This window comes from Papio anubis, chromosome 12 (genome assembly GCF_008728515.1).
Source record: "Papio anubis isolate 15944 chromosome 12, Panubis1.0, whole genome shotgun sequence".
Taxonomy (NCBI): domain Eukaryota; kingdom Metazoa; phylum Chordata; class Mammalia; order Primates; family Cercopithecidae; genus Papio; species Papio anubis.
The window spans coordinates 110,286,232-110,307,841 of record NC_044987.1 but is presented as its reverse complement, the minus strand read 5'-3'; the positions used below and the strand labels follow the sequence as shown (position 1 = coordinate 110,307,841).

The following is a 21,610-nucleotide window of genomic DNA, read 5'->3' as shown; positions in this document are numbered from 1 at the left end:
GGAAATCTGGCCACACTACATGAGGTAAGCAGCGGGCAAGCATTACTGCCTGTGCTCTGCCTCCTATCAGATCAGCACGGCATTGGATTCTCATAGCAGCGTGAACCCTGCTGTGAACTGCACATGCTGGGGATCTAGGTTGCATGCTCCTTATGAGACTCTAATGCCTGATGATCTGAGGTGGAACAGTTTCATCCCGAACCCATCTCTCATTAGAGAGATGCTATGCTGCTGACTGTGAAGATGGAGGAAGGCGTCCATGAACCAAGGAATGTGGGTCACCTCTAGAAGCTGGATGAAACAAGGAAACAGATTCTTCCTAGAGTCTCCAGGAAGGAACCTGACTCTGCTGACACCTTGACCTTAGTCTAGTGAGCTGGTATGGGACTTCTGACCTACACAACTGTCAGATAAAATAATATATTGTTTTAGGCCACTATGTTTGTGGTAGTTTGTTATATCAAGAAATAGAAAACTAATACAGGGGCCAAGTAATACAATACTTGTATGGCAAAGAGGGCAGTCCAAGATTAAAATTATTTGCCAGTAATTGGGAAACTAGATAGTTCACATATGCCCATTTAAGACGATTCTCCTGTTCTTTAGGAAAAATGCTCTTACTCATTTCTGTCCTTCTGAAAGCTTAGAGCATCTCAGGCCCCATGTAGCCAAGGGAAATTTTGTTGGAAATAAGCCAATACAACTGGATATGGACAACAATGACTATTAATTCTTGAAAAAAAATTATGACACTTAAAAAATTTGTCATTAGCCTTAGATTCCTTTTTTTGAGGTCTTCTCAAATAATTTTTCATGTACTTATGAGTATCAAGAAAGTTACAGTGATGAATGTCTCATTCTTGGTATGAAGTATGAATACTATGAATAACCTATTGGTACAGTGTTTCACTGGTATCTAACAGGGACACATATTCAGACCCTGTGCTCATGGAATCCAGAAATTTTAGGGTAGGAAAGACCCTTTCCATTTATCCTGTCTCATTCCCCTTCATTTACAGATGAGAAATTGAAGCTGAGTCAAGTTAAGTGACATGCTCAAGGTTACATAGAAAACGTGTGGCAGAGTTAGGACTTGAAAATGGGATTCTTGGCTGTTGGTTCAGAATCCCCCTCCACCCCCAGTCATCCATACAGCATCACTCTGGACATTTGCAGCTTGTTTTCCAGGCCAGCCTTGGTGACAGGGTATTGACTCTGCTCCTGCAACTGCCCAACAACAAAACTTCTGTCTTTGATGCCATGGAGAGGAGTTTATAAACCAGATTAACTTCTTAGTGACTGAGTAATTAAGTTAGTAAGGATTCTCTTTAGCAAGCTTTAGGTGAGGTGTGTAGAGAGCTAACCTTTATTAAAGACTTATTGTAGGCACAGTAGGGTCTGTATAGTGTCATGTTTAGGAAGATGAACTTGGGATCTAACCCCAACTTTGTGTCTTTGGCAAATTTGTTAACCTCTCGTTGCCTTTGTTTTCTGTCTGTAAAATAGAGCTAAAAAGACTACCTTCCTTAGAGAGTCAGTTTGAGTATTAAAGAGTTATTCTCTGCAAAGTATGTAGGACTGTGCCTATTCCAACCACAGGGGCTGGCTCTGTTATCGCTATGTTAAGTGCATGAGATACATTATCTCTGTACCCTTTACAGAACCTCATGAGGTAGGTACTCTACTAATATCCCCATTTCACAATGAGAGGATTTAATCCAGAACCTGCACTCATAACCCTTACTCTCCGATGCTAGATGCAACTGAAAATGGTTGAAAACTCAATGAAAAGGGAGAAAACACCTTTCTGAAATATCTGATGACAAAGGGATTTTTTTTTTTTTTCCAAAATGGAAACACATCCAGCATTTTAGGAGGCCGAGGTGGGTGGATCACGAGGTCAGGAGATCGAGACCATCCTGGCTAACTGTGAAACTCCATCTCTACTAAAAATCCAAAAATAAATAAATAAATAAATAAAATTAGCCAGGCCTGGTGGCGGTCGCCTGTAGTTCAAGCTACTCGGGAGGCTGAGGCAGGAGAATGGCATGAACCCTGGAGGTGGAGCTTACAGTGAGCCAAGATAGTGCCACCGCACTCCAGCCTGGGCGACAGAGCGAGACTCCGTCTAAAAAAAAAAAAAAAAAAAAAAGGAAACACATTTTAGCCCACAAGGGTTTATTTTAAACAAGGAAAAAGAAACAAGTCCATAGCTGTGACTCTTAGAGTAACACCACGTAACTCCCAGTAGCATTTGAGAATGTGAGGTTATACATACTATGGATCTGGTTTCTATGGCCAAATATTGCTCAAGCCCTCTTTTCCAATCTTCAGTCTGCTACTTCACTAAGTCTGGGGCTTTAAACAAGTTTCTTAATGAAATCCCTGTTAGTTCCTATGTCTCAACTGTAAAATGACAGAAGGTACCTAAAGAGGCTAGTCTAAAGATCAAGTTATCCTAATTTATGCAAAACTGTTGGAATAGTGCCTGGCACATGGCAAGAGCTCAAAAAGGAAACTCTTGTTTTATTACTAGGTCCCAAGGTATTCTATCTTGTTTAAGGCAGTGGATGTGGCCATAAGGAAATTTTATACAAGGAATTGAACAGGGTCAATGTCAAGAGCAAGGAAATAGGAGATGGGTACTCAGAGTACAGTAATTAGCCAGAACAAGAATTTTTTTGAGGTTTTAAAAAGCATACAGTTAAAGAATTGTCCACGTTTCTGCATGTATATGATTTCATTACATTCTCCTTTGCTGTTGATCATTGCTTTTTTTTGTCTCGAGAAATTTTATGAGGAAAACTCAATACTTTTCATTTATTTATCCACAGTTTCTCCTTTCATATGTGCTATTTAGTTTCTGGACTAAGATCTATAAGTTTCATATAGAACCCAGATTATCATGGCTAGGCCTATACTTATTAGGACTAGTCTCCGAATATATTTTTACTGGGTCAAGTTCTGGTTTTATGAAAAGAATTAAAGACAGAGCCAGCCAGTTCTGATTCTTTAATCATTCAATTGAAATGAAGACAATTCTGTAAATGATATATGAGAAGGGAAACTAATAAATAGACTCCTTTTATGGATTCCACCTATTGTCTTAGTAGGATTGTTCTCTTGACAAGTAATAAAATATTTACCACCATTTGTCCTTTTTTAAAAATAAAAATTAGAACAACCGCAATTTTTAAGAACAAGGAACACATAAAAATATTGGAACTCTGGTGAGATCAAAAGTATAAGACTAAAGCAATTAGAGAAAACCTCACCAATTTGCTCTGTGATTATATTATTTCAAATAAAATAGGAAAAAATTTTACTTTTTTATAGTTTCTTTCTACCTCATTTTCATGCTAACTTCACTTTTGACAGAGTGAAGATGATTATTATTTTCAAGAGTACTTTATAGCATAAAGCAAAACATGAAACTGAATCATTTCCGCAAAATCACCCAGTACATCCACAGATATACACTTTTATCACCTTTCCCAAAATGCTAACCTGGTGAAAATGAATGTTTTTTCCCCACCTATTTTAATTTTAATTGTTTTCTTGTCAGAAAGAAGCACCTTAATTAAAATGTGTTACAAAACCAAGGGCTCCAGTATTTCTTCTGTGTTCTGTGTTGTCCTGTGGTAGCCACACAATCATGAAGCACCCAGTGGGGCATGGCCTCGTCCTTTTTGGTCTATGTTCATGGAATGGCATACAGTTAAACCTACTATTCACTATTCACCTTTCTTGGCATTAGTTTTTTATTTATTTATTTATTTGTTTGTTTGTTTGTTTTTTTGGACAGAGTTTCACTCTTGTCACCCAGGCTGGAGTGTAATGGAGCGATCTCAGCTCACTGCAACTTCCGCCTCCCAGGTTCATGTGATTCTGTCTCAGCCTCCTGAGTAGCTGGGATTACAGGCACCTGCCACTACGCCCAGCTAATTTTTGTATTTTTAGTGGAGATGGGGTTTCACCATGTTGGCCAGGCTGGTCTCGAACTCCTGACCTCAGGTGATCCTCCTGCCTCGGCCTCCCAAAGTGTTGGGATTACAGGTGTGAGCCACCATGCCCGGCCAGCATTAGCCTTTTTTTTCTTTTTGGAGTCCGTTTTATCTCTTGTATAGCAATCAACTTACTTTTTCATTCTTCTTCTGTTTCGTTTCTTTCTTGTTTCATTCATGGTTTTATTTTCCCTCATTTTTCAACTGGCCTCAACATAGAGTCAAGAACTTGTCTTCATCCCTCCAATCTAGAGAATAGAACCCACACAGGTAGACCAGCCCCACTTTGTGCCCATTGATTTGGAGGAGAGATAAGCAAGGACGTTTCAATGGACTTACTTGTTCCTTTGGCACCTCGGTTTCCTCTTTCTCTGCTCCAATCTGTGTGCCAGTATCAGGTATTTACCTGGATTTTATAGGCAACTTTTACTTCCGTGCTTCAAACCAATTTGTCTTGTATCTTTTTGTAGTTCCAAAGTCCTTTTATGGTTGTTTCTTTTTCACCTTAAGTGATGTAGATGCAATTGTAAAGTTTGGAATATGCTGTGCTTTCATGTCTTCCTCTAATTTTTACCGGGAAGCCTATTCTGACCCTCCCAAACACTTTAGTATTTACTTTCTCCAGCTTTCTGATACTTAATCATTGCAATATCATACTGCATTTTAATGCCTTTTAAATTAGATGGACAAAATTGGAAAATGCAGATAATAAAAAAGGAGAGAAAAAGCACTCAATCTCACCACGCAGACGTAATTGATGATAGTATTTGCATTTTGATTTGTAAACTTTTTAGGCACATATATGTATTTTATACATATATAATTTAGTAAAATCAAGTTAGGATCATAATGTATGTATACTTTATAACCTGCTTTTTAACTTAATGTCCTATAAATAGCTTTTCATGTCAATAAACATATTTATTGTAATTCTTTTTTTTTTTTTTGGAGACGGAGTCTCGCTCTGTCGCCCAGGCTGGAGTGCAGTGGTGCGATCCCGGCTCACTACAACCTCTGCCTCCTGGCTTCAAGCAATTCTCCTGCCTCAGCCTCCCGAGTAGCTGGGACTACAGGCATGTGTCACCACGTTGGGCTAATTTTTGTATTTTTAGTAGAGATGGGGTTTCACCATGTTAGCCAGGATTGTCTTGATCTCCTGACCTCGTGATCTGCCCACCTCGGCCTCCCAAAGTGCTGGGAGCACAGGGGTGAGCCACCGCGCCCGGACTGTTTATTGTAATTCTTAATAGTGACATGCTGTTTTATTTTTTGGAAGTGTCCTATCACATTCCAGTTACTTATTTTATGTTGTATCTCAGGTACAAATGAGTACCTTGAGACCAGAGATCCTTGGGGCAGGGGCTGATATCTATCCCCACCTCCAACTCCATGTATGGCAGTGTCTCACACATGGCTCATTAAATATATGTTAAAAGAGTTAGTGGCATGATTGCAGATTCTTTTTTCTTTTTTCTTTCTTTTTTTGTGTATTATTGAGGGTTTTCTTTCTCTTGTGGATTTACATTTTTATATATTTTTCTAAAATAGAAAAAAGATGCTGAAGATTTATTAATGTTATGAACTTAAGAAAATGACGTTTTCGTGGCCGGGCGCGGTGGCTCAAGCCTGTAATCCCAGCACTTTGGGAGGCTGAGACGGGCGGATCACGAGGTCAGGAGATCGAGACCATCCTGGCTAACCCGGTGAAACCCCGTCTCTACTAAAAATACAAAAAACTAGCCGGGCGAGGTGGCGGGCACCTGTAGTCCCAGCTACTCAGGAGGCTGAGGCAGGAGAATGGTGTAAACCCGGGAGGCAGAGCTTGCAGTGAGCTGAGATCTGGCCACTGCACTCCAGGCTGGGCGACAGAGCGAGACTCTGTCTCAAAAAAAAAAAAAACAAAAAACAAAAGAAAATGACATTTTCAGGCAATAATATTGCTGAAAGGCTTGAAGGTAATTGAAGGAGAAAGAACTCAGCATTGTTTTTGAAAGCCCACAGAATTATGATTACTGTCTGGAAAGGTATAACATGATTAACCTTAATAATGTTATCCGGGCAGCAGGAAGAGAAAGTTGAAAATAAATCATGTCAGGCCAGGCACAGTGACTCAGGCCTGTAATCCCAGCACTTCGGGAGGCCAAGGCAGGTGGATCACTTGAGGTCAGGAATTGGAGACCAGCCTGGCCAACATGGTGAAACCCTGTCTCTACTAACATACAAAAATTAGCTGAGCGTGGTGGCACACGCCTGTAATCCCAGCTACTTGGGAGGCTGAGGCAGGAGAATCACTGGAACCTGGGAGGCGGATGTTAGAGTGAGCCGAGATTGCACTACAGCACTCCAGCCTGGGTGACAGAGCAAGACTCCCTCTTAAAAAAAAAAAAAAAAAGAGTGTCTTTTAAACCTAGAATCCCCTTCCTTCTCCTGTTGGCCTTTCAGACCCACCTCATGCAATAAATCTTGGTAAGACTTCTGCACTGTTCTCTTCTATAATCATGTGGTTAGTGCCATTAACAGTGTGATTCTTCCATGTTGTATTCTGATTTGTGATTTCTTCAAACATGCTCTAACTTCTAAGGGCAGGAGTTACAGCACCATTTTATCATCTCTTTTGTATCCCTAGCTTAGGAAAATGCTCGTAAAACTGAATGCTTTACAAACTGTCTGTGGAGAAAGGCCATTTTTTCCATTAAAAATTTCAATTTATTGTGGACCAACACATTTGTAAAATACAATAAAAATAAACAACTAGGAAAATAAAATAGACAACAATTCAAGCCCAGCATTTCCATGAGAATCTGTAGGCATAAAATTGTTTTAATAAATGTAACCTCAACATGGGAAAACAGAAAAACATTACAAATCTGACAACGGTCCACAACTATTATAATCACTATTACACATAGCTTTTGGCTCTTCTAAAATTGTAGCTAAACAAAAATTACAAAGGAAATAATGATTTCCTGCATTAAAAGTCCATAATACACACTTGGAATAAACATTGTGTACATTACTGTGTAAATTTCCACTATTTAAATAAACTTGCTTCTTGCTTATTAATTTGTTTAATCTAACTTGGATTGATGGCCATGCTACTTGCAGAGGATAATGCATTTTTAAACTGTTTCTATGTTTTGTTTTAACAATACCCCTAGTAGAGAAATCAGTCTCACAGAGGTATGTTGATAGAAACAGAAGAAATTTTGGAATAATTTCAGAAACACATAATTTTTGTTTGTGTTTTTGAGACAGAGTCTCACTTTGTCACCCAAGCTGGAGTGCAGTGGCATGATCTTGGCTCACTGCAACCTCTGCCTCCTGGGTTCAAGTGATTCTCATACCTCAGCCTCCTAAGTAGCTGGAATCACCACCAGGCCCGGCTAATTTTTGTATTTTTAGTAGAGATGGGGTTTCACCATGTTGGTCAGGCTGGTCTCGAACTCCTGACCTCAAGTGATCCACCCACCTCGACCTCCAAAGTGCTGGGATTACAAGTGTGAGCCACAGCACCTGGACGGAAACACAGAATATTTATTTAAAATTCTTATGTATAACAAAACAAGTGATATCATATTTTCAAAATACATATTCAATGCATCGGTAGTCACTGCCGACAATTTATCCTGTCTATAATTTTTTTCCTTTTGATCAAAAAATGGATTTTGAATAATGCGATATATTTTTTTCTGTGTCTGGCTGATTTCACCTGTTGATCCATTTGTCTGTTCTTTCACCAATACCACACTGTCTTCATTACTGTAGCTTTACTGTAAGTCTTGAAGGTGGGTAGTGTCAGTCCTCCAACTTGGTTCTTCTGATACCATTTTTGCTACAAATTTTCAAATATACAGATATAGAGAACAAAATGTTGGTTAGCAGGAGTGGCTGGGGGAGGAAATGGGAGATGTAGATGAGAGGATACAAAGTAGCAGATATGTAGGAGGAACAAGTCTAGAGATCTAAAGTACACTATGAGGACGATAAGTAATAAAATTGTAACTTGTAACGCATGTGGGATTTGGGATTTGTGCGAAATGCGTAGATTTTGCTTCTCTTGCCACAAAAACAAAAACCAAAAAATGAGTAACTAAGTGAGATGATGGGTTTGTTAATTTGCTTCACTACAGAGGCTTTTTGCTGTCTATATGTCTCTCATAACATCATATTGTGTATTTACATATATACAATAAAATTTATTTATGAAAAAGAAAAAAATGCATTCTAGAAAGACTAATTTTCAATTTTTGGACCTCTTCTGAATTTTATATTCCATTAAAAGGAATATTTTCTATATTCCTTTAATATAAATATAAATATTTATATTAAATATTTTTATTATGATATTTTATATCAAATATATAATATATATTCCTTTAATGTAAATTCCTTTAATATATTCCTAAAATTCCATTAAAAGGAATATAAAATTCATACAGTGATTGGTAATAACTTATGGCAGATGTGGAATACCAGAATAAACAACCACTTTCTTGCTAGTTGTTAAATGCTCCTTTTCTAAGCTTTTAATGTTTGTTTTTGCCCTTTAATCTTACCTGCCACTGTAAAACATGTTGCAGTTTTTCTTTGCAAAGAGGTATTATAATCATTAAATTATTAAAGATATACAAATAAGTGATTGTGGTCATAGGCACATCTTTGAAAAGTTGAGATCAAACATGCTTCTTGTCTTGATGAAACACAAACAGTTCACTACCTATTTCAAATATTTTCAGCAGAGCTTTCCCAGTGGAATGAATAATCGGTTATAAAGAATGTTTAAATTTTCTCAATTTTTAAATATATTTTCTTGAGTTAGAGTTGACAAACCAACCTTAGCATATTACATGTTGTAATGTGGTCCTATAGAGCATGACCAGTATGAAGCTCACACCACTTACAACTTGTTGTATAAGCTGCATGCATAATGGTCTATACCCTGTTCAATGAGACGGAAGTCACTACATGCTACTACATACTACTCTCCATACTCAGTCTCAGCCAAAAGGCCAAGAAGCGATGCATGCTTTATTCTCATTTTCTGTATTTATGTTTTCATGAAATGGCAAGGAAGGAAGGAAGGGAGGGAGGGAGGGAAGGAAAGGAAGGAAGGAAAAGGAAGGAAGGAAGAGATTCCAGCATTGGTCTGTGGTTGACGGTTTGGGTAACACCAACCTGTCAACCGTTATGACTCCATGTTTGCCAGACAGGCTCTATCTGGCAGCTAGAGGTACAAGGAGTCAGGTTTAGTCTTCTGGGAAGGGGAATGGTGAGAGCTAGGTCACTCAGGCTGAAAGGGTCAGTAAAGGAACCGAGGCCCAGTGGTATAAACAGGGTCAGAATAAAGATAGAAAGAGGAGAGTTAGCATGCTTAGGGCTCCTAGAAAATGTGTACAAATAAATTCTAAACCTCAGTCACTGGTGGGTAAAGAATGGTAGTATATTCAGTATCAGGTTAGGATTGATTTAGACATAATATCATGTGCCATTTAATGGATACTGTTTGGCTTTGCATAAACTTTATTTAATTCTTCCAACAATGCCATAATAGATTTAACTGCCGTTTTACACACCGGAAACTAAGTCATAGCATGGTGAGCAATATGATTCAGGTCATGTAGTTAGAAAGTGGTAGAGTCTGTCCAGGTGTGTCTGAGTCCAAACTCTTTACTTTTTCTACTAAAGCAGGGCACCTTCAGTGACTGGGAGCCTGACTGAGTCTCTAGGTAAACTTGAGTCAATCAGGAAGAGTGGAGTGAGAGGGAGGCAGAGTGCGCTCATGAATTAATGCCTGGGACTTCCACAGCATGGCTCTTCACAAGGCTTGAAACTCCACATTTGTGCAGCATCTGAGCTTCAGTAGTGGCCTCAAGTGGCAAGTGTGGTACGGTACAGAGGAACAATTGTGACATGATGGTGATGGATTTTACCAGCAGGTGTCCTCCATGGTTAATCTTTGCTTAAAAAAAAATTCTTGCTTGTTTTGAACAGTTATTCTTTTATTCTCCTTTTTCTGATATAACAAGAAGTTGACTCAGAACCTTGGAAGGGCAAGAAAACATATCTCTCTGCTTCTCCCCTAACACTGTGCAACCTCAGAAAATGACAAGTGGTTGGAAATCTTACAATAATACTTGTACCGTATGCCCACTTGGGTCAAGTATTTTGAATCTAGAGAAAGTATTTATCCACTAAAGACCTTGAATTTCACTAATTAGGGATTACTTGGTTCTGTGACTCTGATTTAAATTAGAAAGCTATAAAAGAACAGAGCACATTTTGAAATTCACCAAATACTTACTGAGGGCTAGCTCTGTGCCAGGCACTATTCTAGGCTCTAATAAGTGAATATGGTACAAAATGCTTATCACATTCCTAGCTTCTGTATCTTTTTTTTAAAAAAAATTATTATTATTATTATTATTATTATTATTATTATTATTATACTTTAAGTTCTAGGATACATGTGCATAACATGCAGGTTTGTTACATATGTATACTTGTGCCATGTTGGTGTGCTGCACCCATCAACTTGTCAGCCCCCTTCTGTATCCTTTAGGTACTCTGCTTAGTACTATTCTACCTGCAAGTTTCAACTGGGTGTACAAGCCAGATTTTGTGAGAATAGACTGCTATCATCAGAGTCTTCCAAGTTCATGGATGAACCAAAGATCTGGCATAAATTTAGGGTGGAAGGGTAAAGGCTACAGACATTGTTAGATTCTTATATCTTGTTCATGTTAGGGTTTAGGGTGTCTCTAAAATATTAATGTCTTTAATTTCACAGGTGAGAATCCATTTCTAATAATGCTATGTCATAAGCTACTTTTATTTTAAAAAACTGGACATGTATTATTCTGATTAGAAAAGGATCTGATATCAATACCACTGATTGCCTCTGAAGAATGGATTTGGTGATTAGAGTGTCAGTTAATCATCACCATTCCCAATTAAAGTGGAAGCAACATAGGTTTCTACTATAGCTTAATGCAACTGAAAAGCAATCAATACTGCACCATCTACATTGAAGTATGTGAACTGCAGATATTGTAACACTAGTCCTTACCCTCAGATATTCAGATTCAATGGACCTCAAACGGGATCCAGAATTCTGCTTTTTAACATTCGTGACCAATTGAAGGAAGACCTCCCTCTGTGTTTTCAGAATCACTGGATTATTCTGGTAGAAGAACTATAGGAAGCTAGAAGAAAATGAAAGGTTGTAGCTAAGCCAACTACATACCCATTCAACGGGCTACTCAAAAACAAAAAGTAATAAACTATTGATACAGGAACTGAAGTATCTGAAGGGCATTGTGTTAAGTGAAAAAAAGGTGACCTGAAAAGATTACATTCTCTATGAGTCCATCTATAGAATATTCTTAAGATGACAGAGTATATGATGATGAACAGACCAGTGGTTGCCAGGGATTAGGCATGGGGTTGGACTGTAAAGGGGTGACACAAGGGAGTTTCTTTTTGGTGATGGAAACGATCTACATCCTCAAGTGTTTGGGAATGGTGGAGCTGTTCTAAAATCCAATTATGGTGGTGGTTACATAAATCTCTACATTTGATGAATAAACTATATATACACACGCAAAGCATAGTGAGTGCGTTCAAAAACTAGTGACATTCAAATAAGTTCTGAGGTTCAGTTAGTGGGGTTATATAAATGTCAGTTTCCTGGTTTAGGCAGTTATACTATGGTTATATCCAAGGTGCACACGAGGGAAGCTGGCAGATACCTAGGAGCTCCTTGTAGTATTTTAGCAACTTGTATGTGAATGTAAAATTATTTCAAAATAAAAAGTAAAAAAAAAAAAAAAGAAATCAACAATAACAAGCCTATGTTGAAGTGCCAATGTAGTAAGGATTAAAGATAGTGTCTAAAAAGACAAATGGGGAAGGTAAAACCCATGGAGGTTAAGAATATGATAGAATCTACAGACACCCTAGGTTCAGAAGCCTGTTCTCTGTCTTCCTAGTTGTGACCTCAGGCAAATTAGTTAACCTCTCTGTGCTTTAGTCAACTTGTCTTTGAATTTGAGAAATAACAGTATCTATGCCAAAGGGTCATTGTGAAGCTGAAGTGAGATATGTGTACAGAACACTTTTATTAATGTTTGATACATAGGAGGACTCCAAAACATGTCATTGTTTTGTCATCTCTATGGAGAAAGAATCATCAAGACTTAGGTTAAAGTCAATGTGGGGACCAGAGGCAAGTGCAGGATCCTGGAGGAGAGGACAGAATCGTCACAGGTAGACTTGGTGCAGGTAGCTGTTTGGAGAAGGAGAGTCGCCTTTTGTGTGGAATACACAAATGGGCTCACCTGTTGGCTTTTGGGGACAGGGTATTAGCAACTTATAGAAAAGAGAATTAACTAAAAATAGTGAACTGCAGTACCTCCTCCTTCTCAACACATTTGAACCAAGAGAATAAAAACTGAAGTGCTTAGAGCTGATCTCTCGAATATTGACAAATGAAAAATTGGATATATTCATGGTGTACAACACGCTGTTTTGATATATGTACACCTTGTGGAATGATTACATCCAGCTAATTAACACATCCATCACCACACATACTTACCATTTGAAGGAAAGTCAAGTTGTGTAGAAGATAAGGCACATATTTACTTTTATTCTAATTTGAGTGCTTTACAGAGGTGGTGCTGCTAATGGAAATTGTGTTGATGATTTCACTAAGTTCTTAAAGAACAAAGTCTAACATAGTTACTCAAAGAGAATTGAATGAGCAGGGACTGGGGATGCTGAGGTGAGTAAAAATGGTTATTACCTTCAAGAAACTTATTTCCTAATGACAGAGTCAGACCCAGTGAAATACACAGTTATTATGAAATCCAATCAGGCCATGAGAGAAAGATTTACAGTGGTTGGTGAGGAAAGGCTTTGCAAAAGAAGTCATCCTTGAACCTGCCTTTGAGCAAGTCTTTCTCTGAGTTGGGAGGGTCTGTGGGGTCTCTGGGGCTAAGAAGCAATCTTTGGTTTAAAAGTAGCAGCATGATAATTTAATTTTGGCCAATACAGGGGGCTAACTGTGGTCTCGTCATACTCACTCATAGACTCTTCCTCAGATCTGGAAATTCCCATGCATTGGTAAGGGTGAGAGTCCTGATCCCTTATTTAATGGTCCCCTTTCATGGTATCCCCTGGAGTTGAGAGGATAGGGTGAAGAAATGGAGTTCCTCCATCCTCATATTAGGGAACAGAGGGGAGGGTGTTTGGGGAACGCAGGACTGGCCAGCCCTGATCTCCATCATCAGATGCACATCCTGTTCACTTCCTCTTCCCGCCATGAGTTTCTGCTTTCTGGAGTAAAAGGTAAAGGAGATGCAGTCTGGGCCTCGCCTCTTGGCGGCCAAGTTTGCTCCTGCCTGATCCTTCTCTGATTTTACTGGAAACCTCCAAACACACCTTAGCTTTTGCATTATGAATGGAAGGTCCTGTTGGTGGGTACTGTCATAAAATGTTTTTGTTTTTCAGAAAGCAAAGCAAAAGATCTGTAAACAGTGATGTTTGCCAAGTGTTAGAAGGTAGAATATTTCAGAATGAAGTGCCATCATCTAAGTGTGAAGAACATAGAGCTAAAAAAGAAGCTGCCTCTTAGAGATGTTCTATTCCGGGCCTCTGCTTTTCATCTGAGAGAATATTCAAATCTAAACTATTTTATTAATATTATTCTTTAAATATCTCTGCCGGAATTTCCATCAAAAGTCAGTCATATATCTGAGTAGTTCATTGAATCTATTATGTAATTGTTGTTAAGAAGTGCCATTATTTTATATAACACCAAGAAAGAAAATTCAGCCATTTAACCTATGACACTGTGAGATCTCAAAGATGTTAAACAGTGGAAAAAGTAAAGAATTAATGTAATATGTTATGTCTTTAGATAGAAGATAGAGAGACTTTCCTTTTTAGTCCTAAGACAGTAGGAGAAATAATGAAAATTTTATAATTAGGCTGAAGTTTGAATTCCATTTCCTCTATTGTGTGACCTTGGGAAGTGACATTTCTTTAAACTCTATTTCTTCCTCTATAAAATGGGTTTATACCCATCTTTGTTGGGTTGAGGTGAGGAATAAATGATTTACTGGATGTAATGCTTCTACCCTAATCCCTGTCCCATGGTGTACATTTAAAAGAAAATTAGTTTTCCTTCTCCTTACTTTAAAGCAATATAGTTTTCTCGTATTAATTTAAGTCAAGTTCCTCCTGTTTCAGTCCTCTAAAGCATAGGCATAGTTCTAAATTGAGATGTCTCATAAAGAGGAGTCTTAGTAGAAGAGCATTGCTCTTTCTTGCCATCTCTGTGTCCTTACTTTGTCCTCCTTTCTTTCTTGCTGGTTGAAATGTAGACTTCAATGATTAATTCCCTGTATTGCTTTGCACATAGACACAAACATTCTATGCTTATTGAACAGTCAGATATGATCACCAAAAGAAGCAATTCTCATTTTCACCTATTGTGGAAAGTGCCTTCTTCCTAGATAATGCTACAGAATGTTGTTAAATATTGCCTCTCCAATTTTTCTAAGATTTTAATCATACCCTCTTTAACTCATTGGATCTCTTCTGTCACCAACTGCCTTGTTTATTAAATTATCTCCTCAAAAGGATTCTTTCAATTCATTTTTTTCAGTTTAAAACTTTTGGGCATCAAAGGATACTATAAATAAAATGCAAATACAACCCACAGAAGGGAAGAAATATTTGCAAATCATATATCTGATAAGGGTTTAGTATTTAGAATGCAGAAAGAAAGCTTGCAACTCAACAATAAAAAGATAATCCAATTAAAATTTGGCAAAGGATTTGCATACATATTTCTCCAAAGAAAATACATACATGGCCAATCAGTATGTGCATGACAGGCATCTGAAAATATGTTCAATGTCATTAGACACTAGCAAAATGCAAATCACCACAATAAGATACTACTTCACATTCGCAAAGATGGCTATCATCAAAAAGAAAGTAACAAGTGTTGGTGGGGATTTAAGAGAATTAGAGTCCTTATAATTTGCTGGTGGGGACATAAAATGGTGTAGTTACTTTGAAAAACTGTTTTGCAATTCCTCAAAAAGCTAAGTATAAAGTTGCCATATGACCTAGCAAGTCGACTACTAGGTATATACCCAAGAGAACTGAAAATATATGCTCACACAGAAACTTATGTACAAATGTTCATAGCCATAATAACCAAACAGTGGGAACAACTCAAATGTCTATTAACTGATGAATGGATAAAGAAAATGTGGTATATGCATACACTGAAACATTATTCATTCATCAAAAATAATGAAGTACATGCCACGACATGGATGAACCTTGAAAACATCATGTTAAGTACAAAAATCCAGATAGAAAAGGCCATATATATGTGTTACTCCATTTGCATGAAATGTCCAGAATAGACAAATTCATAGAAATGGAAAGTAGATTAGTGGTTGCCAGAGACTGGGAGAAGGAGAAAATGGGGAGTGACTGCTAATGAGTCTAGGTTTCATTTGGGGGTGCTGAAAATATTCTAGCATTATATAGTGGTGATGGTTGTACAACTTCCTAATATATTTTAAAACAAAGAGGCAATTTCTCAAATTTTATGAATACCTAATAGTTGTACATGTTTATGGCATACATATGATATTTTAATACAAGCATACAATGTGTAATGGTTAAATCTGGGTAATTAGGATATCCATCATCTTAAATAGTTATCATTTCTTTATGTTGGGAATGTTCCAAATCTACTCTTCCAACTATTTTATAATATACAGTAAATTATTAGCTCTAGTCACCCTATTGAACACTAGCACTTACTTCTTCTATATAACTATATTTTTGTACCTACTGACCAGCTCCTCTTTATCCCTCCCTCCTCACTACCCTTCCCAGCCTCTGTTAACCACCATTCTATTCACTACCTCCATGAGATCATTTTTTTTAGCTCCCCCATATTGGTGAGAACATGTGACATTTGTCTTTCTGTGTATGGCTTATTCCATTTAACATAATGTCTTCCAGTTCCATCCATATTGTAGCAAATGGCATGATTTCATTAATTTTGATGGTGGAATAATATTCCTATATATACTATATATATCCCATTTTCTTTATCCATTCATCTGTTCATGGACACTTGAGTTGATACTATATCTTGGTTATTGTGAATAGTGCCACAATAAACATGACAGTGCAGGTCTCTCTTCAATTTTCTGATTTCCTTTCTTTTGGATATATACCTAGCAGTCAAATTGCTGGATTAAAGCTTTTGGCAACAAAGAAGATAATCAATAAAATAAAAGAAAGAGACGTACAGCATGGGAGAAAGTATTTGCAAACCATTCAACTGACAGAGGATTAATTAACAGAATGTATAAGGAACCCAAACAACTCAATAAACAACTCAATACAAAAAAAATCTGATTTAAAAATAGGCAAAATAGACATTTCTCAAAAGAAGGCATACAAATGGCAACAGGCATATGAAAAAATTTTCAACATCACTAGTCATCAGAGAAATGCAAATCAAAACTATAATGAGATATCATCTCACCCCAGTTAAAATAGCTGTTATCAAAGAAAGAAACTAAATGCTGGAGAGGATGTGGAGAGCAGGAAACACTTGCTCACTGTTGGCGGGAATGTAAATGGGTACAGCCACCATGGAAAACAGTATGGGAGCTTCTTCAAAAATCTCTTTAAAAAATTAAAAGAGTAAATTTTATGGTGTGTGAAACAAATCTCAATACAAATAATTTTACAAGATAACCAGTGATGTAAGTCAGCCCACAAGAGCTAAATAATAGTATAATGTCCTCGTACATAGGACAAAATAATTGCTCAATAATATAGCACAGGCGGAAGCTCAATAAATTTGGAGTATTAGAAGAAAACCTCTTGGAATAAGAAGGATTTGAGATGAATCTTAGAGAATAGGCAGAAATTAGTACGAGAGAAAAAAGAGAAGAATATTCCATGTAGGGGAACAATATCTAAACAGGATGAAAACAGAAACATTCTGTTTGTGTTCAGGAGCAATAATTGAATAACCAGACTGGACTGTGGCTAAATTGGGGTGTAATGAGAAGGCAGTAGAGAAAAGTTAAAACAATACCATGCAGGATCTTAAATGTCCATGGCATCTGGACTTTAATTGGTAAGCACTGGAAAATCATTCAAGGTGTCTAAGTAGGGATGTAACAATTCCAATTAATCGTTTATAAAATAAGTGAAACAGCAGGCGCAAATGAGAAACTAGACCTAAATTGAAGACCAGAAAGAAGAGGAGAGTTGGATTTTAGAGACATTTTAGAGTAGACAAAACTTAAAGTGCATGAGGAACTTCATTAGATACAAAAAGTGAAAAAAGAAGAAATCAAATACATCTCTCAGCTGTGAGTATGGAGAATGGGGTGGATGCAAAGGGAGATAGACAGGAAGCTGAAAAGGAGGTGTATGGGAATTGGACCACGGGCTCAGATTGGACCAGCTCTATAGTTTTACATTGCAGATAGGAGATCATTCTGAAATAATTTGTAAATACCCAGACATACAGGCTTGGAAATTAGATGAGTAAACAGGATTGAAAATGCAATTACATGAATTAGTGACCTAAAATTGATAAACTGAGTTATGGGAATGGATGAGAGTTTTGCGGGGAAGGTGACGCTTTGTAAGGAATGTGCACATTTGGTTGTCAGAAAAAATGAAACTAGTGAAGATGAAATTGTGTATGTCTAAGAAAGTAGGAGAGAGAGTTAAGAGTGTCCCATCTTGGAAGCTAAGGAAGGGCATGTGTCTCAAAAGGCAAGGAAGCAACAGGGAAGTGTTGTTAAAAACAGATTGCACAGAATGAGAATTGAATAGAATCCACTGGTTTCAACAATTAAGAAGTCATTGGCAGCATTTGGGGGAAACAATTTTAGAGAAGTGTTAGAGAGAAAAGACACCATAATTCACTGAAAAATGAACGCCATATGAAAGCATTCAAACTTGAAAGCAGACTGTTTTTGAGATGTTTGGTTGTAAAGGAGAGGAGAGAGAGAATTCAGTGGTCTGCAGGAGCATCTAGGCAAGCAACTACCTCAGGATGGTGGGAGGTCTAAAGCCTACAGGTACAGCTAGATTAAAAGGGTTACATTCATTCAGCAAATTCAACAAATTCAGCTTTCCATGTGCTTGGTACTAAGTGCTGTGTATATAGGAGTAAACAACGTAGACAAGAGTTCCTGCCTTGGTGAAGTGTACAGAATTTAGATGCATTAGTCTCCATCTCACTAGTGAGCAGTCAAGAGGATGGTACAGTTTAGACACTTCTGTTCACTTAGAGCTAAGGTTCAGTCATGTCACTTATAATAACTCCTTGACAATTGGGTGTTGTAAAATGTTCTTCAAAGCAATTCTTGCTCATCTTTGATGGAAACAACTACAACAGCCAATATGATAGCAACAAATCTGTGAGGTGCAGCATCAATGACAAGAGCGATATTGCTCCATGAACCAGGTGAGATCAAGGAAAAGAGAAGTCCCCAGCCCTAAAGCATCAGAAAGCTCTCATTGCGTAAATAGCTCTGGCACCATTTTTCATCATCTTCTACAGTGACAGAGTTGCCCAGAGATTTATCCACAACTTTCTGTACTTTTATCTTTATAGGAAATGAAACTTGTTGAAGTCACACTTTTGCGTTTTGCAGGAAACAGCTGCAGTGAATCAGAGTTGATGACAGGAGCAAGGCATCACGAGATGACAGAAAACTTTAAGACATTACATGAGACACACAATTTTTCTTCTTTTAAATAAACTTGAATTAGGTGTTTGTCAAAAAAAAAAAACAAAAACCTAAGAACCATCTAGGATATACTATTTTGCAGGTCTTGTGTTTGCCAATGCAGAACTGAGAGATTCTCTTAAAGACTTTTTCTTTCCTGAGTTCTCTTGAAAATGTTTAATTACGAAAATTCTGAGAAAGACAAATTCAAAAACAGGCTCTCATTGAACGGGACAAAATGAAGTACAGTTCAGCAGAATTGAGTTTTCTGCAGGCGTTTCGCATTCTAACCTAGGATGCATGCTATTTTTTAAATCACTAATTTTCAAGGCAGCTGTACTGCTAAAAGAAAAACTTCAACCAAATTAAATGTAAAGGAGTTTAATTGAGCAATGAACCATGCGCGAATTGGGCCACCTCCTCGAGCCAGAGGCTCAGAGACTCCAGCACAGTCACGTGATGGAAGAAGATTTATGAACAGAAAAAGAAAGGTGATGTACGGGAAAAGAAAAGTGACGTACAGAAAATGGAAATAAGGTAGAGAAACAGCTGGATTGGTTATAGGTTGGCGTTTACCTTATTTGATCACTGTTCGAACAGTTGACTACATTTGATTGATCAAAACTTAGTGGCCGGCACAAGTGTAGGTGACCGTCTGTTTACATCTCCACTTGTTATAGTTCATGATGTAAAGAAAAACCTTTAGGCCAACCTTAAAATATGTAAGGAGGCGGGCTGGGCACGGTGGCTCATGCCTGTAATCCCAGCACTTTGGGAGGCTGAGGTAGGCGGATCACAAGGTCAGGAGACTGAGACTATCCTGGCTGACATGCTGAAACCCCGTCTCTATTAAAAATACAAAAAATTAGCTGGTGTGGTGGTGGGTGCCTGTAGTCCCAGCTATTCGGGAGGCTAGGCAAGAGAATGGCCTGAACCCGGGAGGCGGAGCTTGCAGTGAGCCAAGGTCGTGCCACTGCACTCCAGCCTGGGTGACAGAGCGAGACTCTGTCTCAACAACAACAACAACAACAAAAAAATGTAAGGAGGCAGCTTTAGGGTAGACTTGATTTAATTGGAATTATCTGGGGACTTTTTAAAAATCGCAATGCCTAATGCTAGCCCAGAGATTCTAATAATTACATCTGGGCTCAGTTTAGGCAGCAGGGCTTTGGAAAACTCTCACTTCATGCTAATGTGCATCCATTTGGTAACCCCTATTCTAAATTCCTTCTGGGGAGTCCAAAGTATACCAAACCTCAAAACCCAAACAGTGTGGAGTAAAGTTGTGTTCTTCTTTCTTTCCTTTACTTCCTTTCTTTGTCTTTTTCTCTTCCTTACTATTTTTCCTTGTTTTTTTTTTTTTTTTTTTTTTAAGAACAAAGTTATCTATTTTTTCATTGGTTGCTTGTGCCTCTGGTGTCATATTTAAGAACTCATTGCCTTTTCAAGGTAACAAAATGTGTACCTATGTTTTCTCCTAAGAGGTTTATAGTGTTACCTCCTACATTTAGGCCTCCATTTTAATTTTTGTGTATGGTGTGAGGTAGGTGTCCAATTTTATTCTTTTGCATATGGCTCTCCAGTTGTCCCACCACAGTTTGTTGAAAAGATTGTTCTTTTCCCATTGAGTTTTCTTGGACCTTTATTGGTTATCTTTTAATACATATGCTTATATCATTCTCAATTAGGCACTAAGATTTTTGAGATCAGGGAGCTTCTCCTATCTTTATCCGTACCCCTCTATACTTAACAAAATGCTTTACCCATAACAGGTACCTGATTAACTAATTTCTCTTTCTCCAGCCCTAAGAGGAGACAGCTTATTTATTCTTGCTCAGCATTTTGCACTGCTGAGTAGGCGGGGGTCAATAGAGGATAATTGTAACTTTGCCACCACATGATTCTGTCATGTTCATTTGTTACTTGGTACTTTTTAGCTCAGAACACACAACCAAATATTCCATAAAAGGAAACTCACTGAAGTATCGAAGACTTAACCTATGAAAATTTCAGATTTGAACTCCTCCATCAGTGTTTTATGTTATACACCAAGAATTTAAAACAAATCAAATTTCTTAAATGAACTCATACTAAATGAATCTGAAGTAACTATTTCTGTGTTTTGAATCTTTGAGTATTCTCTTGTCAAAGTGAAATTAAAAATAAATTTTCTGGGTTTTAACAGGTGCTAGTACTTCCTACTGGTCGACATTGACAAGACTTTAAATGTAAAGCTACATTTTGAATAATAAGAGGAAACATGTATCTTGCTCATTGTTTCTGTGCTCCAAAAGTGATGTGTAAAAAGAAAGAAAATACCCTCCATATCCAATAATAGAGAAATGGTAAATTTATATTGATTCATGAAATCCTAAATTGAAATTAAGTGATGTTTATGAAATTATATATTCATAAGGAAAAATCTATGATATGCTGTTACATGTAAAAAGCAAATATTATGCAGTGGTTGTAACTGAGTAAACTTATCTATTACTATGAAGTAGGATAATCAACCATCCTGTTTGCCTGGGACTATCTTGGTTTTAAGATTGAAAATCTTGTATCCCAGAAAAATCCCTCAGATTCAGACAAACTGGGATGGTTTATCACCTTATTATAAACAAAGATTATAAGACAACCAGAAGAAAATGAAAAGAAGTTATGTCAGCCTCCTAGTCAATGAGTGCAATTGGGTTTTCAAAGCTTATTTCCTTTGTGGATATAATATTATTTTTACGAAAATACAAATTGAGAGGAAAAACTAAGACTGGAGAATATATCTTCCACTTCTTGGCAAAGCATGTT

The 21,610-nt window shown here is 37.5% G+C and overlaps 1 long non-coding RNA gene across 1 annotated transcript in view; it reads left to right on the top strand.

Moving 5' to 3' along the window:
- The window catches only part of LOC108581898, a 69,722-nt gene that overhangs the window by 16,129 nt on the left and 31,983 nt on the right, over nucleotides 1-21,610 (top strand). The gene's annotated exons all lie outside the window — the stretch shown is intronic.